The sequence below is a fragment of the Anser cygnoides genome, chromosome Z (assembly GCF_040182565.1).
Source record: "Anser cygnoides isolate HZ-2024a breed goose chromosome Z, Taihu_goose_T2T_genome, whole genome shotgun sequence".
Lineage (NCBI taxonomy): Eukaryota > Metazoa > Chordata > Aves > Anseriformes > Anatidae > Anser > Anser cygnoides.
In genome coordinates, this window is record NC_089912.1 from 52,427,545 (window position 1) to 52,451,253 (window position 23,709).

A 23,709-nucleotide genomic window follows, 5' to 3' on the forward strand; every position below is an offset into this window, starting at 1 on the left:
TTTCACTTGTAATTTGTAGGATTCAAGAGGGAATTGGTTTTGTGAAGTGACAAAAAGCTAATGCAAACCTAACACTCATCTGCTTTTAGGAATTTAATTTGGACTACTAAAGGATTGAGTAGTTTATGCAACACTAATGGATTATATTCCTCTTCACTTTCAGTGGAATTTATTTCTGATCAGTTCTAATTCTACGTGACCAAAAGGGCAGCTTTTGTGTTTGTATGTTACTTGTTTTAATCTGATTTTAGTGGATTTATTCAGTTCTTTTTGTTAGCTGGGTGTTTTACTGGTTCCTAAATATTTCATGAAATGCTGAGCTTAGCATTTTGAGGGTAGAACAAAGAAATATTGTCAGACCTAATCTAATAATTGTCAGAAAGATTAAAAAATTCCATTGATACATCTAAGAGTTAAAGACAGTATCTGTAAAGCCTTAGCAAAATGCACTTTTAGCAACTTTTGCTCTGGTACATACATAATTGTTTGTTTACTTGCTTCATTGTTTTTTAAGGGAACTGTGAAATTACTGTTTTTGCAAATGGATATAGTTTTATATTAGTATATTACTATATATGTACTTTTAGATGTCAATGAAAATAAATTTTTATGAAAAAAGTATATTAATTTTAGCACTTTTGTGAAATACAAATGCTAATCTGCAAGCTCTCATAAATGCATATAAAAGTCCTTAAGTACTTAATACTAATGCCAGCATGAATGTAGGTTGTTTATTTATTTATTTATTTGTTGTAGCTTTGTGTTGAAGTCAGTTGGGCAAAAAAATGCTAATCCCACGGATTAAAAGCAAAAAATTCACTGCAAATCTGGGATTGAAACTAGGTTTTAAGCACGACAGTTTTACTTAAAATAGCAAAGCCAGTGACTATCAGTAATGGGTTGTAGAGGAAAGAAAATAGTGAACTCAGTTTTGAACATTAACTTTTTTTTTTTCATTTAGTATAATTACATGGGCTGCAGAGGCTCACTAGTTCCAATTGCAGACCAACAACTTTGTCTGTGTTAAAATTCTCTGCTCTTTGCAACATTTTCCTTTACAGTAAATATTTGCAATTCATATGAATATGTCATGTATTAAAATTGCACATTTGGTATTGATCCAGATTTTTCATTCTGCATGTTCAGAATTGAGAAAGAATGGCCGATGTTTTTTATATGTGTACTTTTACGAAAGAAATTAGGTAAAACCTACTGAAAACCTCTGAGAACAAGCTGTCCTCCATCTGAATTTTGGTGATACACTTTAGATCTTTTACATTTTTTTATTTTTTTTTTTGAGAATCTTTTGGAATGATGCACAATTGAAGCCAGTGAAGAAACCATTGAACATTTCTATGTTTGCTTTGTCTAACCTTTAGTCTATAACAAAGACAGATACAAAAGGGATACTGCACAAGAAAGATGTTGACCTGTTAGAGCAGGTCCAGCAGAGGTCTATGAAGTTGATTGATTAGAGGACTGCAGCACCTCTCCTGTGAAGAAAGGTTGAGAGAGTTGGGGTCAGCCTTAAGAACAGAAGGCTCTGGGGTGACCTCATTGTGGCCTTTCAATACTTAAAGGGGACTTATAAAAAGGAAGGAGAGTGACTTTTTCGCTTGGGCAGACAATGACAGAAGGGGGAATGATTTTAAACTGAAAGAGGGGGATTTTGATTAGATGCTAGGAGGAAATTTTTCACTCAGAGGGTCGTGAGGCTCTGGAAGACATTGCCCAGAAAAGCTGTGGATGCCCCGTCCCTTGAAGTGTTTATGGCCAGATTGCATGGCGCTTTTGAGCAAGCTGGTCTAGTGGAAGGTGTCCCTGCCCATAGCAGTGGGGTTGAAACTATATGATCTTTAAGGAACTATATGATCTTTATGGTTCTATGTTCCTGTGGATACAGGGGAAGTGGAGCAGATGGAGCGGGGTTTGTGAATTTACAACTTAAAGTTGTTTGAAAGCATTTTATTTTGAGAATTGTTTTCACGCCTGGGTGTACTTGTAAGGGTACATGAGTTGGCGTACAATCTCTTTCCTAATGCTTTAAAGGAATTTTATTTCTCCAAGAAAATAATGAACTTCCTTTAAGGAAGGTGTATAAACCATATAACATATTCATAATGGAGTGCCTCATCGTGTTTCTGATTAATATTTTGTACACTGCATATCTTTACAGATTTTCTCTGTGGTTTGCTAGAATCTCTCTTTGCTTGAAGTCAGGTATTAGCAAAAGAGATTAAAATCCTTGGCTTTTCTGTCTTTTTAGTCAGTGATCTAAGTTATTTTAGATATATATTCAAAACCAACCAACCAACCAACCACCACCACACACACAAACAAACAAACAAACAAACAAAAATAAGCCCTAACTACTAAAAGCTGAATCTGTTGCTGCGTTGCTGTTCTTACACCTCAAAAATCAACATAGGAGTTACAGTTCATTCTCCCCCGCCCCACCACCACTTTATTTTAAAATAATTGCCACACTGCCACCTTATGGCCAATCTATATTTTAAAAGTAGGAACAACCTTCGAGCTTGTGTCTTTGCGGCTTATGCATTCCATGCGTTTTCCAGTGTTTAAGTGAAGAATTTAACTTTAACCCTTCCCCTCCCTACTTCTCCCCTTTTACCCCCGAGAAACATGTTAGCCTTCAATTTAATAACTGAAATGTTGCTACCTGTCTGCCTTTGTCACTCAAATTGTAAAGAAAACACAGTACAAGGCAGTGCACACAGGATAATTAACACTGGGTGAGCATTCAACAGCTAATCTAATTTTTACAACAATGTGAAACTATGAAAGTCTTTCATTAACATCTGCTTTCCTGATGTGGTGCAAGTCACTGAAGTTTATGAGTTTATGAGATGAGAAAAAAAAAAAAAAGCCTAATCTATTAAATAATAGATTTATATATAAACATGTAAATATATATAAATAATAGATTTATATATATATTTTTTTTTTCCTGGTGCATCTGTGTAGCAGAGAGAAATGAAATTGTGGCATGCACTTAATACCTGCATGTGCAAAATAGAAAAATATTTTAGCGAAATTAAATGCAAAGATACAGGTCATCCAACATACTCTGTAGTAATATGTGGTTTTTAATACTTTCAAAATTCCCAACTGTGTGCAAAGTGTCTTGACATAAGATTATGCATCACTACTTACTTAAACAATTAGATCTGAAGCTGCGGTGGTTTTACTCTTCTGGGCAGCTGAGCTCCACCATAATCACTCTCTCATTCCCCCTCCTCAAAGGAAAGAGGGAGCAAATACGATGAAAAGGGCTCAAGGGTTAAGGACAAGGAGATCACTGCACAATTACTGTCATGGGCAAAATAGACTCAGCATAGGGAGATTAATTAAATGTATTACCTATTACTAACAAACTAGAGCACTGAGAAACAACAAAAACAAAACACACTAAAACCACCTTCCCTCCATCCACTCTCTTCTACCTCCTGCCTCTGGGCAGCTCAGGGGAACTGGAACTGGGCAGCAGCGGTTAGTCCCTAATGCTTCGTCTCAGTTGCTCCTTCATGGTCACTCTCTTCCCCTGCTCCATGTGGGGTCTGTCCCACAGGATGCCATCCTTCCCGAACTGATCCTGTATGAGCTTCCTACAAGCAGAAGCTCTTTAAGAACTGATCCAATATGGGTCCATATCACAGGGTCCATCCATCAGGAGCAAACTGCTCCCACATGGGAACTCCAGGGGCAGCAGCTCACTCCAGATCCCATGCTCCTGCGTGGGCTCCTCTCCATGGGCTGCAGCTCCGGTCTGGGGCCTGCTCCTGCACGGGCTCTCCATGGGCTGCAGCCTCCTTCAGGCCACATCCACCTGCTCCTGTGTGCGCTTCTCCACAAGCTGCAGTCCACACTGCCCATGGAGATCCAGCTGCTCTGCCATGGCACACCACGGGCTGCAGTGGGTCCACCTGCTCCACCATGGGCCTCTCCACAGGCCACAAGGAAACTTGAGCTCTAGTGCCTGGAGTACTTCCCCCCCCTCCTCCTGCACTGACCTTGGTGTCTACAAGGCTGTTTCTCACTCCTCGCTCTCCCAGGTGCTGCTGTTGCACAGCAATTTTTTCCCTTTCTTAAATCTGCTCTCACAGAGGCCCAACCACCAACTCTCACTGGCTCAGTTCTGGACAGCTGTGGGTCCCTTTGGAGCCAGCTGAAACTGGAACTTATCCAACATGGGTCAGCTTCTGGAGTCTTCTCACAGAGGCCACCCCTGCTACCAAAACCTTGCCATGTAAACCCAATACAAAAGCACATGCCTGCCAAAGTCAAACCATTATACATAAACAATTTACTTTTATAATATATATTAAGATTCATATCAGGTTATCCCTCAGTAAAATAATCATCAGCCTAGTTATACAATATTTTTCTTCTTTAAATCCGCGTAAAGAACCTCACTTGCCGAGGCGATCGGCTCCGGGGCAGACGCGTTCTGCAGCGGAGTGGGGGATCGGGACAGGCAGGGCTTTTTTTCCGACATCGAGGCCGCTCGAGGGAGCCGCCTGGACCCGGCAGCCCCCGCAAGGGGGGCTGAGGAGGCGTAGGCGGAGCCAGCAGCGCCCCCTCCCCGGCCGTTCAAAAGCAGCCCCTAGGGAGTGCAAGCGACCAGGAGCGCGGCGACCAGGGCGTGGTGCGTCAGAAGAGCGGGGCACGGCAGTTTGTGTAGGCAGGGCGAGCAGGGAGGGCAGAGAGCGCAGAGTTTCCCCCACCCATAAGAACAACATCTTCAACGGCTGTCGACCGCTAGCTAGGCTGCAATGGTCTTCACCACGCAGAGAGTTCTCTCTAGAAAGTCTGTGACCACCCAGACTGATCGCCTGATCAACAATGTGGCAGTTCAGGTCTCTGGATGCAGGGACTGTCTGAGCCTGTTGCTGCCATCTGAGGGAGGCAGAGGCACCGTGTGTGTGAGGTGCACCGTGTGTGTGAGGTGCGAGCAGGTGGATGACCTGGTCCGCCTGATGGCAGAACTGAAAAAGCGGGTGGAGAGGTTGAGGGCCATCAGGGACTGTGAGCAGGACATAGACTGGTGGAGAGACTCCCTGCAAGGCCTGAAGGAGAGGTACCGGGGTGAGACACCCCAAATAGTGGGTGTACCCCCTGCCCTGTCGCTGTCAGGCAGAGGGACGGGACCTAGGAGTTGAGGAGGGATGGAGACAGGTCCCTGCTCGACCTTTCAGGCAACGCTCCCCCCTACCGGCCCCACCTTCCCAGGTGCCCTTACATAACAGATTTGAGGCCCTGGAGCTTGAGAGACCGGTGGGTGAGGATGAGATAGAAAGTCTACCCAGGAGGATGCCTAGGGCGAGGAAGTCAACTCCACGCCTCAAGACTGCCTCCACCAAGAAAGACAGAAGGGTGATCGTAGTAGGCAACTCCCTTCTCAGGGGAACAGAGGGCCCTATTTGTCGGCCTGACCCTAACCATAGGAAAGTCTGCTGCCTCCCTGGGGCCAGGGTCAGGGATGTGGCCAGGAAGTTTCCCAACCTGGTTCGCCCCTCTGACTACTACCCTCTTTTGATAGTCCAGGCTGGCAGTGACAATATTGAAGAGAGAAGCCGGAAGGCTACCAAACACGACTTTAGGGGTCTGGGACGGTTAGTGGATGGAGCGGGAGTACAGGTGGTGTTTTCGTCTATCCCTGCAGTGGCAGGGAGGGGTACTGAGAGGACCCGGAAAGCCCACCTGATAAACACGTGGCTCAGAGGCTGGTGCCAACACAGAAATTTTGTTTTTTTTGACCATGGGGCGCTTTACACGGCACCCAGCCTGGTGAACGCTGATGGGTCCCTGTCTCTAAGGGGAAGACGGATCCTAGCCCAGGAGCTGGCAGGGCTCATTGAGAGGGCTTTAAACTAAGAAAGAAGGGGGACGGGGCTGAAATTAGGCTCATTAGACGCGTGCCAGGGGGAACAATGGCAAAGCCGGGGGAGAAGGCAATGGCCCAACTGAAGTGCATCTACACTAATGCACGCAGCATGGGTAACAAGAGGAGCTGGAAGCCATCGTGCAGCAGGCAGGCTATGACTTGGTTGCCATCACGGAAACGTGGTGGGACCACTCTCATGACTGGAGTGTTGCAGTGTCTGGCTATCGGCTCTTCAGAAGGGACAGGCAGCACAGAAGGGGTGGTGGTGTGGCTCTCTCTATTAGAGAATGTTTTGATGTTGTGGAACTTGATGCTGGGAATGATAAGGTTGAGTCCCTATGGGTTAGGATCAGAGAGAAGGCCAACAAGGCAAGCATCCTGGTGGGGGTCTGTTATAGACCACCAAACCAGGATGAGGAGACTGATGACGAGTTCTACAGGCAGCTGGCAGAAGCCGCAAAATCGTCAGCGCTTGTTCTCGTGGGGGACTTCAACTTCCCAGACATATCCTGGAAGCACAACACAGCCCAGAGAAAGCAGTCTAGGGGGTTTCTGGAGAGCGTGGAAGATAGCTTCCTGACGCAGCTGGTTAGAGAGCCTACCAGGGGAGGTGCCCCGTTAGACCTTCTGTTCACAAACAGAGAAGGACTGGTGGGAGATGTGGTGGTCGAGAGCTGTCTTGGGCAGAGTGACCACGAAATGGTAGAGTTCTCTATTCTTGGTGAAGTCAGGAAGGGGACCAGTAAAACAGCTGTCTTGGACTTCCGGAGGGCTGGCTTTGAGCTGTTCAGGACACTGGTTGGCAGAGTCCCTTGGGAGGCGGTTCTGAAGGGCAGAGGAGTCCAGGAAGGCTGGGCACTCCTCAAGAAGGAAATCTTAATGGCTCAGGAGCGGTCTGTCCCCACGTGCCCAAAGACGAGCCAACGTGGAACTAGACAGGCCTGGCTGAGCAGAGAGTTGTGGCTCGAGCTTAGGAGAAAAAAGAGGGTTTATAATCTTTGGAAAAGAGGGCGGGCTACTCAAGAGGATTATAAGGATGTAACGAGGCTGTGCAGGGACAAAATTAGAAAGGCCAAAGCTCATCTGGAGCAAAATCTGGCTACTGCCGTTAAAGATAACAAAAAACGATGTTACAAATACATCAACACAAAAAGGAGGACTAAGGAGAATCTCCATCCTTTCCTGGATGCGGGGGGAAACTTAGTTACAAAAGATGAGGAAAAGGCTGAGGTGCTCAATGCCTTCTTTGCCTCAGTCTTTAGCGGCAAGACCGGTTGCTCTCTGGATACCTGGTACCCTGAGCTGGTGGAAGGGGATGGGGACCCAGGATGTGGCCCTCGCTATCCATGAGGAAATGGTTGGTGACCTGCTACAGCACTTGGATGTACGCCAGTCGATGGGGCCAGATGGGATCCACCCGAGGGTACTGAGAGAACTGGCAGAAGAGCTAGCCAAGCCGCTTCCATCATTTATCGGCAATCCTGGCTATCAGGGGAAGTCCCAGTCGACTGGCAGCTAGCAATGGTGACGCCCATCTACAAGAATGGCCGGAGGGTAGACCCGGGGAACTATAGGCCTGTTAGTTTGACCTCAGTGCCAGGGAAGCTCATGGAGCAGATTACCTTGAGTGTCATCACGTGGCACTTACAGGGCAACCAGGTGATCAGGCCCAGTCAGCATGGGTTTATGAAAGGTAGGTCCTTCTTGATGAACCTGATCTCCTTCTGTGACAAAGTGACATGCTTGGTGGATGACGGGAAGGCTGTGGATGTGATCTACCTTGACTTCAGTAAGGCTTTTGACACCGTTTCCCACAACATTCTCCTCAAGAAACTGGCTGCTCGTGGCTTGGACTGGCGTACGCTTCATTGGGTTAAAAACTGGCTGGATGGCCAGGCCAAAGAGTTGTGGTGAATGGAGTCAAATCCAGTTGGAGGCCAGTCACTAGTGGAGTCCCCCAGGGCTCAGTGCTGGGGCCAGTCCTCTTCAATATCTTTATCGATGACCTGGATGAGGGGATCGAGTGCACCCTCAGTAAGTTTGCAGATGACACCAAGTTAGGTGCGTGTGTCGATCTGCTCGAGGGTAGGAAGGCTCTGCAGGAGGATCTGGATAGGCTGGACCGATGGGCTGAGGTCAACTGTATGAAGTTCAACAAGGCCAAGTGCCGGGTCCTCCACCTGGGGCGCAACAACCCCAAGCAGAGCTACAGGCTGGGAGATGAGTGGTTGGAAAGCTGCCTGGCAGAGAAGGACCTGGGCGTACTGGTTGATAGTCGGCTGAATACGAGGCAGCAGTGTGCTCAGGTGGCCAAGAAGGCCAACAGCATCCTGGCTTGTCTAAGAAGCAGTGTGGCCAGCAGGTCTAGGGAAGTGATTGTCCCCCTGTACTCGGCTCTGGTGAGGCCGCACGTCGAGTACTGTGTTCAGTTTTGGGCCCCTCGCTACAAGAAGGATATGGAGGTGCTCGAGAGAGTCCAGAGAAGGGCAACGAAGCTGGTGAGGGGTCTGGACAACAAGTCTCACGAGGAGTGGCTGAGGGAGCTGGGGTTGTTTAGCATGGAGAAGAGGAGGCTCAGGGGAGACCTCATCGCTCCCTATAGGTACCTTAAAGGAGGCTGTAGCGAGGTAGGGGTTGGTTTATTCTCCCACGTGCCTGGTGACATGATGAGGGGGAATGGGCTAAAGTTGCGCCAGGGGAGGTTTAAGTTGGATGTTAGGAAGAACTTCTTTACTGAAAGGGTTGTTAGGCATTGGAATAGGCTGTCCAGGGAAGTGATTGAGTCACCATCCCTGGAGGTCTTTAAAAGACGTTTAGATGTAGCCCTTAGTGACATGGTTTAGTGGAGGACTTGTTAGTGTTAGGGCAGAGGTTGGACTAGATGATCTTGGTGGTCTCTTCCAACCTAGACGATTCTGTGATTCTGCCAGCTGCCTGTAGAACTCCTCATCAGTCTCCTCATCCTGGTTTGGCGGTCTATAACAGACCCCCACCAGGATGCCTCCCTTGTTGGCCTTCTCTCTGATTCTAACCCATAGGGACTCAACCTTATCATTCCCAGCATCAAGTTCCACAACATCAAAACATTCTCTAATAGAGAGAGCCACACCACCACCCCTTCTGTGCTGCCTGTCCCTTCTGAAGAGCCGATAGCCAGACACTGCAACACTCCAGTCATGAGAGTGGTCCCACCACGTTTCCGTGATGGCAACCAAGTCATAGCCTGCCTGCTGCACGATGGCTTCCAGCTCCTCTTGTTTGTTACCCATGCTGCGTGCATTAGTGTAGATGCACTTCAGTTGGGCCATTGCCTTCTCCCCCGGCTTTGCCATTGTTCCCCCTGGCACGCGTCTAATGAGCCTAATTTCAGCCCCGTCCCCCTTCTTTCTTAGTTTAAAGCCCTCTCAATGAGCCCTGCCAGCTCCTGGGCTAGGATCCGTCTTCCCCTTAGAGATAGGGACCCATCAGCGTTCACCAGGCTGGGTGTCATGTAAAGCGCCCCATGGTCAAAAAAAACAAAATTTCTGTGTTGGCACCAGCCTCTGAGCCACGTGTTTATCAGGTGGGCTTTCCGGGTCCTCTCAGTACCCCTCCCTGCCGCTGCAGGGATAGACGAAAACACCACCTGTACTCCCACTCCATCCACTAACCATCCCAGTCCCCCAAAGTCCCATTTGATAGCCTTCAGGCTTCTCTCTTCAATATTATCACTGCCATCCTGGACTATCAAAAGAGGGTAGTAGTCAGAGGGGCGAACCAGGCTGGGAAGCTTTCTGGCCACATCCCTGACCCTGGCCCCAGGGAGGCAGCAGACTTTCCTATGGTTAGGGTCAGGCCGACAAATAGGGCCCTCTGTTCCCCTGAGAAGGGAGTCACCTACAATGATTACCCTTCTGTCTTTCTTGGTGGAGGCAGTCTTGAGGCGTGGAGTTGACTTCCTCGCCCTAGGCATCCTCCTGGGTAGACTTTCTATCTCATCCTCACCCACCGGTCTCTCAAGCTCCAGGGCCTCAAATCTTTTGTGTAAGGGCACCTGGGAAGGTGGGGCTGGTAGCAGGGGGCGTTGCCTGAAAGGTCAAGCAGGGACCTGTCTCCATCCCTCCTCAACTCCTAGGTCCCGTCCCTCTGCCTGACAGCGACAGGGGGGTGGTACACCCACTATTTGGGGTGTCTCACCCCGGTACCTCTCCTTCAGGCCTTGCAGGGAGTCACTCCACCAGTCTATGTCCTGCTCACAGTCCCTGATGGCCCTCAACCTCTCCACCCGCTTTTTCAGTTCTGCCATCAGGCGGACCAGGTCATCCACCTGCTTGCACCTCACACACACGGTGCCTCTGCCTCCCTCAGATGGCAGCAACAGGCTCAGACAGTCCCTGCATCCAGAGACCTGAAGTGCCGCATTTTTGAGCAGGCAGTCAGTCTGGGTGGCCACAGACTTTCTAGAGAGAACTCTCTGCCTGGTGTATACCATTGCAGCCTAGCTAGTGGTAGACAGCTGCTAGAAAAGTTGTTCTTATGGGTGGGGTGGAACGCTCTGCCCTGCCTGAGCACACACTGCCCGGGCGAACTGCCCTGCAAACAGCCACGCCCCGCCCTTCTGACGCACCATGCCCTGTTTGCCCGTCCTGGTTGCCGCGCTCCTGGTTGCTCATGCTCCCTAGGGGCTGCTTTTGAACGTCAGGGTAGGGGGGTGTTGGTGGCTCCGCTTCCGCCTCATCAGCCTCTCTCGTGAGGGCTGCTGTGTCCTGGCGGCTCCCTCGGCTGCCTCGAGTGGCCTCAATGCTGGAAAAAAAGCCCTGCCCACCTTGATCGCCCGCTCCGCTGCAGAACGCGTCTGCCCCAGAGCCGATCGCCTCGGCTTATACTCTCATGGAGGCATCCATCCCAGCAAGTCTCTTTGCTGTGATAGTATGGAAGTGAATTAGAAAGGATAAAAGATTTTTGAATTGACTATTTACTTGTGATATATTTTTTTCCGTTTCAGTATTCATCCAGATGTAGTCAAAAGTGTATGAGCATGCAGAAAAAAATACGAGTAGCAAGAAGGCTTTTCTCCTCATGGCTGTTAAAAACAAATAATAAATAAATAAATAAATAAATAAACAAACAACAAGGATTAAACAGCAGCTGATTATAGTAATAAAATAAGAGATGTCATTGTTTATGAAGACAGTCAGTTCAATAATATTACTAAGCAAGAAAACAAGGAAAAAACAGCCTGCAAGCAAGTCTGTACAAGACAAAACAGTCTCTCTGAGAGAAAATTGCCCTGGCAACAAGATGATTCTTATGCCCCTCCCTTTCTTCTCCTCAATCTGATTGATACAATAGATGGAATCTATCTAAGACAATTTAAATTGGCTGCATAGAGTGGGAAAATTCATTCACATGGATTAAGTCTGGAATGCTTAAATCAAATGTTTTTTTTCTAAAAGTGAATATGAACCTATTTCCTACCACAGAATTGTCTAAAATATGTGCAAAGCATAATCCTTTAGTAGCACTGAATAATCTACTGTGTTTATATTATGCAGATAACTACTGTTATTGCTTTGTTTGCATAATATTAGAAACACAGTTGTAGCACAACTATTTACTTCTAAAGAGAAAGCAATGAAATTAATCAGACTGTCTTTTTGTGCTGAGTTCCACTGAAGTGATAATTTGAGTGTTCAATTTTCATGTTTGTATGAGACACCCGATTGCATACATCTAACTTGAAGAAAAATCAGTTAATGAACTAAATCTATAAAGAAGAACTGGTAGAAAGCATTCTGTGACAAAAATAAACTTGTTTTACGTGTGCCGCAAGTAAACTCAGCTCATTTTTGATGGACTATGCAAACTTGCCTCAGATTACTATAATTGCTATTTGCAGTTGTTCTCCATGACCCAAAATATATGTTGCTCTGTGACTGTACAGAATAACTTGTTGTTTCTTATGAAATCTGCTTATTTCAGGAGTCAGAATGTGTGTGTACATTGAGCAAAATGATATTAACAACTTCTTTTGGATTTAGTGCTCAGTATGCAGACCCCTTTAATCTCTGTGTCACACTCACATTCAGGAGCAAGGTGAAAATGAATAATATTTTGCTGTGCTTTTCACTAATGCTTTCATATCATATTAACTCCACCAAGAATTAATTTATTTTTCTCAAAATTACAATATGATTAACTACTGCTGCCCTTCATATTTTATAAATGGAGAACAAATGCACAGAGATTTAAAGGCAAAAACTATTTACTATTTTGGAATATTCAGTGTAAAAGAGAGAGCAGGATTTTATAAATGTATGTAGAAATGCATTCATAATTTCCCTTACAGTAAAACACACCCAGGTCCTTAGTGCATCAACACAGAAGTTAGGGTATCATCAAGAGTGGAAAGGGGGCAGGAACTTTCTTTTTGTCCTGTAAAGATGCAATACTTCTACAAACCACATACCTGCAGATTCAAGACAAGCATCCAGAAAACAGTAAAATTGTAATACACATCTCCATTAACAGGACAAAACAGAGTATCGTTTTTCAATCTTATGGTGTATAAATTTTATACACAGTTTATAAATAACGCAGGCAGCTTCTCCCTTCCAAATGCAGATCTCCAGCATAAAGGAGCACATATAATAATGTAACTAATAAGGAAATTTAAACCAAAGGTGAATTAGAAACTGTTGCAAGCAGCTGATCTGGACAAAACCTGTGAAAATTTTGGTCTGGCTTCCCTTCAGTGCATTGAAACACTGGGGGAAAAAGAATCATTTCCCACAAAAGTGTTTCCTAACCTTTCTGATTTTGACATCACAAGTATAGTTTCAAGGTGGCATTCTATTGTGAGAAGTAACCTATTAAAACAACAACAATTGATTTCATGATTAGACTGTTAAATATTTAGGTATATTTTCCCAGTTTCAATTTTTCCAACAGCTAACTCTCAAGTTCAATTGGACCTCTGAAAAAGAAAGAAAGAAATGAACAAACAAATAAATAAACCCCACACTTTTAGTAACCTTATCTAGACCAAATATGTATATGTACATGTAAAAGAAATTGCATGCGTTATATGAAAGGGGCTTGCACAATCGTAAATACCGAATGTTTTATTCACTTCTGTTTGTTTGGAACAATCCTGCCCTTTTCAGTTTGGTTGCATTCACCAGAGTTGTAGGTTTCTGTAACTCAATTTACTGGTCTCATGTAGGTTACTTTTATTTTACTGTATTTGTTTCTTCCATGAAACAAATATCAGTAGAAGTCATTTCTAAGAATTCCTTGCTAGACAAATAAGTGAAGTTTCATGTATGCAAATGAGGTAAATTAAATGATGGTGTGTTCAATTCAATGGGTGTGTTCAATATAAGAGTTAATAGTGGTTCACTAAAAGTGCATCTGCATATTGGAAAAAGTCATGGTATCTGCATGGATGAGTGCATTTGTGTAAACCAAATCTCAGCAGTGCAAGCAAAAATAGCACTGAAAATGTAGTGTCACTAGATACAGCAATCTCTTCCTTGAATCATTTTTCTGCAACTCAGACAACCAAAAAGGAAAAAAGGAGCCCTGTACCGAAGGTTCTTAGTTTGTATCTATTATGTTTAAAGATTTAATATGGAAGCTGTACATAAGAAAATTACCAGCTGTCAGAAAAATTTACAGTATTAAATTTAATGAATGCCCTTTAGGCAAACTAAAATTTTGTTATCCTTCAGGCTAGTTCTACAATGAAACAGAATAGAGAAATGCATAAATAAACAACTAATTTATTTCCAAGTTCATTCACTGTGTTTGTGTTAGTATGAAAATAAACTTTCATAGTCAAACCACCGTGTCTGTAAGAACGAACATTATGAAAGAGCCTCCCTTTTTAAAACGCAGCTAAACAGATACTTGTCACACTGTTTGTCCCCTTTCTTTCTTCAAAGTTAAGTTTTGAATTCTAAAATTTGGTTAGAACATATGTGCCTTGTGAAGGTCAAACTGTAAAGGTGTTTTTTTGTTGTTGTTGTTGTTGTTGTTTTTTTCCCTGAATCTGAGGTAGGTAATGGTTACTCTGTGATTTATATGTACACTGTACAAGGCGTCAACTACGAAAAGTAACCTTGGTCAGGGCCTCAAACAAAACTGACTCAGAGATGCCCTCAGTGGCTGAAACCAAAACATGTCCTCTGTAACTCATAAAAGGTTCTGCTAGATCTGCTTTACCTCATACTGCCTAGAAAGGAAACACACTGTAAATGCACCTGCTTACATCCTGCCCTCTTGGGTATGTCTACATAGTGCAAAGGACAGCTGAAAGGAGACACCTCTGTTAGCACCTGGTAAGCTCCTATGCAGAAAAATGCTGTGTTTTACAAGATCTAAGGCAGGTGATAAAATAAACAAACAAACAAACAAACAAAAAATCTTTGCAATGTTAATTACATTAATGTCATGATTTGTCTACGATAGAGATAACTTCTAGCAGAAAAAAAAATCTCATATTTTCACTAAGTAAAATATTATGACAATGGATCTTTATACAGTAACACAAAAGTTGATTTTATCATCTGTTATTTTTTCCCATTTGCATCATCTTAAGTCCTATTTGGGAAAATTAAAAATAAATACATGCATATAACCAGAATAAGCTTTGTGTGGTCAGAAATTCCATAAGGTTATCACATTATCTATAATTCTAATGAACTAGGCACTGCCATACTTCCGTACTTTAAAAGATAAATGGAGAATATACTTAAGAAAGAATTATAGTATTCCAAAAGAACAAGTTTCAATTAATGCTAAACCAGATTTTCATCTTTACTTTCATAAATGTGAGGTGTTTTAATATAACAACCTTTTACATCTGTGAGTTACATGACAATGGATGTTCATATTTTCCAGAAAACAAACAAACAAACATGTAAAAAACATGTGTAATTTATCTATTTGGTTCCTCATACAGGCATAAATATCCCAGTACTGAACAACAAGGAGTTAGCAGTATAATGGTTACTGTGTTAATGAGGATATACTAAATGCTTCAGGACTTGCAAACTCAACCAGAATGAATCCTCAGTCATTGTTCAGCCTCCAGGCAGCCAGTAAAAAATTGATCCTTCTTTACCTAAAGCCCAGATACTTTCAATTGTGGAAAGGACATTTGGCTGAGTTGCAGGTATCCTGAAAATTATAGCTTTGAAAATGAAGAGTTAATTTCAAGATGACATCTTGAAGAGAAAAGCAAGTTGGAAAGAATGCAGCAAGACAGACAACGTTTGACAGATTGTGATAGCTACCTACTTTAAAGGGGTCACCATCATTTATTTCTCCAAAATGACTGCTGACAGGACTAGCTGCTAGGAACAATCTGCACTTTTATACTTTCAACCATTTTTTTCAGATGTAGCTTTACTAGAAAAACATTTTCTAAGAGGACTTGCTGATATTGTTTACTGGGCTTGCACTCTATGTTCTTGCTACTTTACAGAAGTAGTGCAAAAGAACAAACATGGATTTGTACTCTGAATTTATACATCAATCCTTCTTTGAGGTTGAGTAACAGCAAATAGTTTGCAGTGGCTCAAAAAGGTACTACAATCTCCCCCAAACAAATTTGCACTCTACATAAAGATTGCTGTGTGAAATAAAATTACTTGTTTCTCTGCTACAGGATGTTTGTAGTACTCTGTCATATTATGATAAATATATTTACCTCATTATTTAATCCAGTATTTATCTGTCCTTTCTGTTAATTTTCACACTAGTTCTCCTTCAAAGAATCTTTGGAAATATTCTCTCCCTCTGGAGAGTCTCTTAAAAATAAATTGCCTAAGTTTGTAAAAAGGGCATATACCCCTATTTTCTACTGAGGCAAAGGATAACAGAGCAACAAAAACAGCACTATGAAAAAGTTTTAGGCACAGTTCCCATTTTCTACAACGTATCTTCCAATAAAACAAACATTAGCAATATTTTGTTTCTGGTGATTTTACCTGATTATAATGTTTATTTATACTAGAAAAAAAAATACTGGTGTTACATAAAAACGTGGTAAATAAATTAAAAAAAAAAAAAGGCAGCCAAATATGTTAAGTCAGGACTTATCTAGAGGCTATTAAGCATTTATAATAAACTATATGAAAGATTTACAAAGCCGCAGGCCTATCTGGGACTGCTGTGAAATGCAGCTCTCTCCACTGGGTTTAATGCAGAATCATGTGATGTTCTCAGAGGGGTAAACTCAAAGCCTGTTTGTAGACCATATCTTGAAAAATACATAGTTTTACATTTTCTGCAGAAGGATAAAGGAATAGTGCTTCACATTAACTGTAACTCTGTCTCATAGTTAATGCTCTACTAAATTACTCAGATGTTTTTAACCCTTAATCTATTAGTTATATGAGATTCAGAAAGAGCTCTCGGAGTAACAGTCATTGTATAGGTACTTAGAAAACAAGTCTTTGTATAAAATATATTCATTTTTTGTAATAATCAGTAGATTTATACATTGGTTGTGTTAATCAGCAAGTCTGTGTGGATAAGTACCATATTATTGCAAGTATTTCATTGTTACAGCAATAGCACTGCTTCACAAATTCTACCGTGTAATATGCCACTAATTATTTTATGAGGACATTTTTTTTTCTTCAATGGGTAATCATTATTGGGTGACACTTTGTAATACTCATATAAATTAATCATCTCACAATGGATATCTCAGAAACTGAATAGCAACTTCTATTTGTAGGAGACTATTCTTGATCCTGGTAGAGAAGGTAACTTACTCCGCTAATGAGATAAATAAGATTCTAATATTTTTGGCCAATACGTAGAGAGTCCAGAGGTTTGTGTCTATAACACTATACTGGAAAATTATACTGTGTTATACTACCGTAAAGTACAGTTATACAGGACAGAGTTAGTAAAGATAGAACAGTACTTGCTCCTGACCAAGATTAATGTTCACCATAATAGAGAATAGAGTTGAGCTGAATTCTATTCAGTTCATTTGGATTCTATGAAAGAAAACTAGAGAACAAATGGGAGATGCAATCAGATAGGAAAATGCCTAGGAATTCTCATTAAATTTAAGCTACAATTACAAGCAATTGGAGACAGTGCACCATTGCAACATCTTGAACAGCTGTAAAGTTCTGAGAAGCAGCTATTACTGTGGGATATCAAAGAACCAATCCCAAATTGCAAGAAAACATTCCTAAGCACCATGTAGCTCAGAAGAAATTAAAGTTCTTTCCAGGATTAAGGCAAAATTATAGGAGTAAGCTAGCTGAGAATTCACAAACAAAAGACTGTTTTTGACACCTCTGTATATGATGCGTGTTGTTGTTGTTGTTGTTGTTGTTTATTATTATTATTATTATTATTATTATTATTATTATTATTATTATTATTCACTTGCTTATTAACAATCAAGTAAGCAGAATGGGAAGGGCACTTCTACTACTTAACCTGTAGAGAACCTGAAACAATAGCGTAGCTATATACCTGCATGCATATAGCCAGAAACAAAGTGATAAGTAGGGCAGGCAGGGAACAATGCAAGCTGTATCAGTCACAACAACCTATATCTCTTAAATCAAAGAAGCCATAAAGCTAAATGTCCTATCTGAGGCGTACGCTGATGAGGGAGAAAAAGCAGTAGGTTAACATATAATAAAAATCAGTTTAAGAGTGGTCTGGAGGTGACTTTTTGTTAGAGTTATTTGGACTGGATGCTGCATATATTCCCAAGAGTGTTCCTCTGTAGTTGATTAACATGAGTGTCCTTGGAGTGAGTCATATATTTCACGTGCTAAGGGACAGTTCTGCAGATATAGTCAGAAGAAATTGATGGCATGATAGTTCTGTGATGTGTGAAAATAACAAAGAAAATAAGATAGTAAAATTAATAAAAATAAAATATGTTTGGTAAAGTGTGTGATGGAACTCAGAAAAAGCATGACACCACCAATAATTAAACTAGTCATTCTTCAGGCCTCATTCTTCTAGATTTGGCTTTTTGAATGCTTGGCTATATGCCCTTTTCCAATCTATGCACTCCAGTCTCCTTTATGCTTCTGAATCTTGTTATTTATATATATGTATATGTATATGTATATATATATGAACAACATTATAAAAATACATTGGAATTTGTATTGGAATTTATATAGGAATCTATACCATTTTGTTTCAAATATTTTTTGCTCTGTAAAGATGGTGAGTAATCTCATTTTCCTTTTCTGTACTCACTTAATAAATCACATTTTTAAAGATTTTACAGAAAGGGGGGCATTTAATACAGCTTTGTTGCTGTTGGTCCAAACTTGCAAAAAGAAAAGATCAGCCAACCAAACAAACATCATCAACATGCATTCTTTTTAATTTGCAAAATTATACAGTATATTTGATTTTTTTCTCCTTCTTGAGCACCATCTGTGGTATTTCAACCGTGCAAAATGCTGTTTAGTGCCATAGGGGAACTTACATAATTTGCTTTGAGTTTTTCTGAGAGTAGTACAAATGGTTTATTATGACACATTTGATCAAGTTAACTATTACTATCTCCTAAGAGTAGAGACACAGTGAAAAATCTCTGATGTCATTGTAGTTTGCGCTACGTTACAGGAAAAGAAAAAAAATACATTTGAATTAATATTTCTATCAAAAACCTAAAAAAAAAAAAAAACAACCAACAAACCAAAACACCTAAATCTGTCCTCAGACATGTCTTGTCTCCCATGGAATTACTTCGCAAAAGGCAAGAATATGAAATATTCTTAAATGTATAAAAGTATAAAATATTTTGAATATAAAAATATGCATTAAATGAATAATATAATTTTAAACATAAAAATAATCAAAAATATTTTTATATTTTATATCCTGTGGTAAAACTGAGTCATTAGTATGATATGGCTCACAAAAACAAAAGTGATCCTGTAGCCAAAAAATCCCTTTAATGGTTATGCTAAAGATCTGCATCAGAAACATTCAGATTAATTAACAACTTTTGCTTTTTAAATAGGTAGCTTGCTTGCTACACACATCAGGCAGAACTATCTGTTGGCACTGGTAATAATTCTGTTACTGTGATTGATCCTGATGTTTTGGTATGGAAACATGATTAGAACAGAACCCACAGAGAAGTCATTCAACAACTGAAAAAATAATATTTCTTAGTTGTCTTTCTTGCTTTTTTTCAGTGTTTGTGTTGAAGTATATCCTGCATCTGAGGACTAGAACCATTCTCTTGCCTTAAAAGAATACTACCCTATACTTTAAAGAATAGAATTGTCTTAACCAAAACCTTAAATAATAAGCCCTTGGTGAAAAAGAGGGCTAAAATTCATGTAAGCTGCTGTTTTCATTTGTATTGTTTGACAATATACACAGTGTACTAGATGTTTCCCAAAACACCCAGAAGACATTAAAGATTTTCTTTTATGAAACTCTCTAAATGTAGAAAGAAACAATTTAAAGACTGATCAGTAACCGGTGTTCCCTAGGTTAAGAAAAACTCATGTAAAACATAGTTTTAGAAACATTTCATGGAAAATGCTTGATCATATGTTTTAACCCTACTTTCTCACATCCTTCTTTCAGCCTTAAGCATCAAATAATGATGTGATATAAAAATAAGTTGAGCAGCAAATGATTTTCCTGATGACACAGCTATATTCACATTGATCAAAATAAAGACTATTCAAATTTTGAGCGCAAATTCATGAAAGTGAGCAAGGGAGAGAACAGCTTGTTCTTGAAAATGGGTTCTTCTCTTTCATGTCAAGCAGGAATATTTATCCTCACCTTCTTCAGTTTGGTGAGCATTCTATACTGAGACATATACATATACATATACACATATCTATGAAGATTTAATCTAGGACGAATACTGCTACTAACAAAAAGGCAGTAAGGAAGACACGTGGTTGCATGCACTACAAGTATATCCATGCTGTGCACTGTTATTGAAACAAATCTTTATGGAAAATATTTTTGGTAAAAGCAGTAATCCAGTTTTAACTTTAATCAAGAATTTCTAACTTAAATCTATCCAAAAGATGATATTAACAGGCACAGCACTATAAAGACTTTTTAAAAACATTTTAACTTGATGCATAATGTGGCTGTAAGATAAGCAGATCACAACCACTAAAAAAGATTGAAGAAAGGTATAGGGAGCTATGACTGCCATTTTCAGCATATAAGTAAGGGTTTGGTAAAACAAAAAGGTATTGGAGGCTTCTGTTCTGAATAAGTAGAATCATGAAATCATAGAATATCTTGAATTGGAAGGGATCACAGAATAACAGAATCACAGAATGTTAGGGATTGGAAGGGACCTTGAAAGATCATATAGTCCCAATCCCCCTGCTGGAGCAGGAACACCTAAATCAGCTCATACAGGAATGCGTCCAGGTGGGTTTTGATTGTCTCCAGAGAAGGAGACTCACACACCCCCCGCCCCGGGCAGCCTGTTCCAGTGTTCTGTCATCCTCACCATGAAAAAGTTTCTTCTCACATTTAATTGGAACCTCCTATGCTCCAGCTTGCACCCATTGCCCCTTGTCCAATCCTTAGATGTCACCGAGAAGAGCCAGGCTCCATCCTCCTAACACTTGCCCTTTACATATTTATAAACATTAATAAGATCACCCCTCAGTCTCCTCCAAGCTAAAGACCCTCAGCTCCCTCGGCCTTTTCTTGCAAGGGAGACGCTCCACTCCCTTAATCATCTTCTTGTCTCTGCGCTGGACTCTCTCAAGCGGTTCCCAGTTCTTCTTGAACTGAGGGGCCCAGAACTGGACGCAATAGTCCAGATGCGGTCTCACCAGGGCACAGTAGAGGGGGAGGAGAACCTCTCTCAACCTACTAACCACACCCCTTTTGATACACCCCAAGATGCCATTGGTCTTCTTGGCCACAAGGGCACAGTGCTGGTTCATGGTCATCCTGCTGTCCACCAGGAACACTCAGGTCCCTTTCCCCTACACTGCTCTCCAATAGGCCAGTCCCCTACTTATACTGGTACCTGGAGTTGTTCTTGCCCAGAGGCAGGACTCTACACTTGCCCTTATTATATTTTATTAAATTTCTCCCCGCCCAACTCTTCAGCCTGTCTAGGTCTCACTGGATGTCAGCATAGCCTTTCGGCGTGTCAGCCTCTTCTCCCAGTTCAGTGTCATCAGCAAACTTGCTGACAGTGCACTCTATTCCCTCATCGAAATCATTAATGAATATCTTGAATAATACTCATTCCAGTACTGACCCTTGAGTGACTCCAGTAGATACAGGCATCCAAAGACTCCATCCCATTGACCACAACTCTCTGGTTTCTTCTCTTCAGCCAGCTCACAGTCTACTTCACAAGGATCCACAAGGAACATTCAGTCCAACTTCTGGCTCCACACAGGATCACCCAAAATTCAGACCGCGTATCTGAGATCATTTTTCAAATGCTTCTTGAACTCCGGCAGGCTTGGTGCCATGGCCACTTCCCTGGAAAGCCTGTTTCAGTGCCCAGTCACCCTCTCAGTGAAGAATCTTTTCCTAACATCCAGCCTGAATCTTCCCTGTTGCAGCTCCATGCTGTTCCCTCAGGTCCTTTCACCATCACCAGAGAGCACAGATCAGCACCTGCCCCTCTGTTCCCTCTGTGAGGAAGCTGTACGCTGCCATGAGGCCTCCCCTCAGCCTCCTCTGCTCCAGGCTGAGCAAACCCAAGGGACCTCAGCTGCTCTTCATATGTCTTGCTCTTTAGACCTTCTTAGTACAGACTGTAACACCAGTTGAGGAAAATGACCTTTTGATGAAGAAACATGAAATGGTCCTAATTATAACATTTTAGATAAATGTTACAGAAAGACATCTAAAAGGTCTGTAACAGAAAGGTCAGAAAAGAGTCTGTAAAATAGTCTGTGATCAGATTTTTTTCTTTTCTATTTCTTTTCTTTTCTTTTCTTTTCTTTTCTTTTCTTTCCTTTCCTTTCCTTTCCTTTCCTTTCCTTTCCTTTCCTTTCCTTTCCTTTCCTTTCCTTTCCTTTCCTTTCCTTTCCTTTCCTTTCCTTTCCTTTCCTTTCCTTTCCTTTCCTTTCCTTTCCTTTCCTTTCCTTTCCTTTCCTTTCCTTTCCTTTCCTTTCCTTTCCTTTCCTTTCCTTTCCTTTCCTTTCCTTTCCTTTCCTTTCCTTTCCTTTCCTTTCCTTTCCTTTCCTTTCCTTTCCTTTCCTTTCCTTTCCTTTCCTTTCCTTTCCTTTCCTTTCCTTTCCTTTCCTTTCCTTTCCTTTCCTTTCCTTTCCTTTCCTTTCCTTTCCTTTCCTTTCCTTTCCTTTCCTTTCCTTTCCTTTCCTTTCCTTTCCTTTCCTTTCCTTTCCTTTCCTTTCCTTTCCTTTCCTTTCCTTTCCTTTCCTTTCCTTTCCTTTCCTTTCCTTTCCTTTCCTTTCCTTTCCTTTCCTTTCCTTTCCTTTCCTTTCCTTTCCTTTCCTTTCCTTTCCTTTCCTTTCCTTTCTTTCCTTTCCTTTCCTTTCCTTTCCTTTCCTTTCCTTTCCTTTCCTTTCCTTTCCTTTCCTTTCCTTTCCTTTCCTTTCCTTTCCTTTCCTTTCCTTTCCTTTCCTTTCCTTTCCTTTCCTTTCCTTTCCTTTCCTTTCCTTTCCTTTCCTTTCCTTTCCTTTCCTTTCCTTTCCTTTCCTTTCCTTTCCTTTCCTTTCCTTTCCTTTCCTTTCCTTTCCTTTCCTTTCCTTTCCTTTCCTTTCCTTTCCTTTCCTTTCCTTTCCTTTCCTTTCCTTTCCTTTCCTTTCCTTTCCTTTCCTTTCCTTTCCTTTCCTTTCCTTTCCTTTCCTTTCCTTTCCTTTCCTTTCCTTTCCTTTCCTTTCCTTTCCTTTCCTTTCCTTTCCTTTCCTTTCCTTTCCTTTCTTTCCTTTCCTTTCCTTTCCTTTCCTTTCCTTTCCTTTCCTTTCCTTTCCTTTCCTTTCCTTTCCTTTCCTTTCCTTTCCTTTCCTTTCCTTTCCTTTCCTTTCCTTTCCTTTCCTTTCCTTTCCTTTCCTTTCCTTTCCTTTCCTTTCCTTTCCTTTCCTTTCCTTTCCTTTCCTTTCCTTTCCTTTCCTTTCCTTTCCTTTCCTTTCCTTTCCTTTCCTTTCCTTTCCTTTCCTTTCCTTTCCTTTCCTTTCCTTTCCTTTCCTTTCCTTTCCTTTCCTTTCCTTTCCTTTCCTTTCCTTTCCTTTCCTTTCCTTTCCTTTCCTTTCCTTTCCTTTCCTTTCCTTTCCTTTCCTTTCCTTTCCTTTCCTTTCCTTTCCTTTCTTTTCCTTTCCTTTCTGTTCTGTTCTGTTCTGTTCTGTTCTGTTCTGTTCTGTTCTGTTCTGTTCTTTTCTGTTCTTTTCTGTTCTTTTCTGTTCTTTTCTTCTTTTCTTTTCTTTTTTCTTGCCTTGCCTTGCCTTGCCTTTCTTTTTTTCTCTTTGTATGAGGATTTATTTACTTTTCTTTCCCTCAGGAGTAATACTACAGTCAACACCATCTATTCTCATCCACCTTATGAAAAGAATGATGATTGGTGATTTTTTTTTTTACACATAATTTCTTTTCTTTTCCCAATTACATTATACATTTTTTCATGTATTTACTGAAGTCAGTTCAAAATTACCCATATTCTCAGAAATGTGATAGAATATTATGTATAGGAGAAAACCAGAAATTTGAAATTCATTTTTACTAGAAAGAATTACTTGCACAACTTTTTCTTTGATATTTTTGATGTTTCAGCTCTTTGCCATACAGTGTACATGACCCACTTTTGGACCACCATCGGTTTTTGTGAGGAATGGTGAGTT

General features: G+C 41.5%; 1 protein-coding gene across 35 annotated transcripts in view; it reads right to left on the minus strand.

Annotated features, from left to right (window-relative positions):
• PTPRD (protein tyrosine phosphatase receptor type D) overlaps nt 1–23,709 on the minus strand; it is a 1,327,869-nt gene that overhangs the window by 892,245 nt on the left and 411,915 nt on the right. The window contains exon 1 of one of the 35 annotated variants that reach the window (XM_066988364.1): nt 21,159–21,986. The exons of the other annotated variants lie outside the window; for them this stretch is intronic. The gene's annotated coding sequence lies outside the window, so the exon portion shown is untranslated. Of the gene's footprint in view, nt 1–21,158; nt 21,987–23,709 lie in introns of those variants that run through there. 35 annotated transcript variants of the gene reach the window in all.